The following is a 461-nucleotide window of genomic DNA, read 5'->3' on the forward strand; positions in this document are numbered from 1 at the left end:
CATGCTACATGACTTCAAACTATACTACAAGGCTACAGTAACCAAAACAGCATGGTACTGGTACCAAAACAGATACAGAGACCAATGGAACAGAATCAAGGCCTCAGAAATAACATCACGCATCTACAACCATCTGATCTTTGACAAACCTGACACTAACAAGCAATGGGGGAAAAGAATCTCTATTTAATAAATGGTGTTCAGAAAACTGGCTAGACATATGCAGAAAACTGAAACTGGACCCCTTCCTTACACTTTATACAAAAATCAACTCAAGATGGATCAAAGACTTAAACGTTAAGACCTAGGACCATAAAAATCCTAGAAGGAAACCTGGGCAATACTCTTCAGGACATAGACATGGGAAAAGACTTCATGTCTAAAACACCAAAAGCAATGGCAACAAAAACCAAAATTGACAAACAGGATCTAATTAAACTAAAGAGCTTCTGCACAGCAAA

This window comes from Mandrillus leucophaeus, unplaced genomic scaffold (assembly GCF_000951045.1).
Source record: "Mandrillus leucophaeus isolate KB7577 unplaced genomic scaffold, Mleu.le_1.0 Scaffold821, whole genome shotgun sequence".
NCBI classification, from domain to species: domain Eukaryota; kingdom Metazoa; phylum Chordata; class Mammalia; order Primates; family Cercopithecidae; genus Mandrillus; species Mandrillus leucophaeus.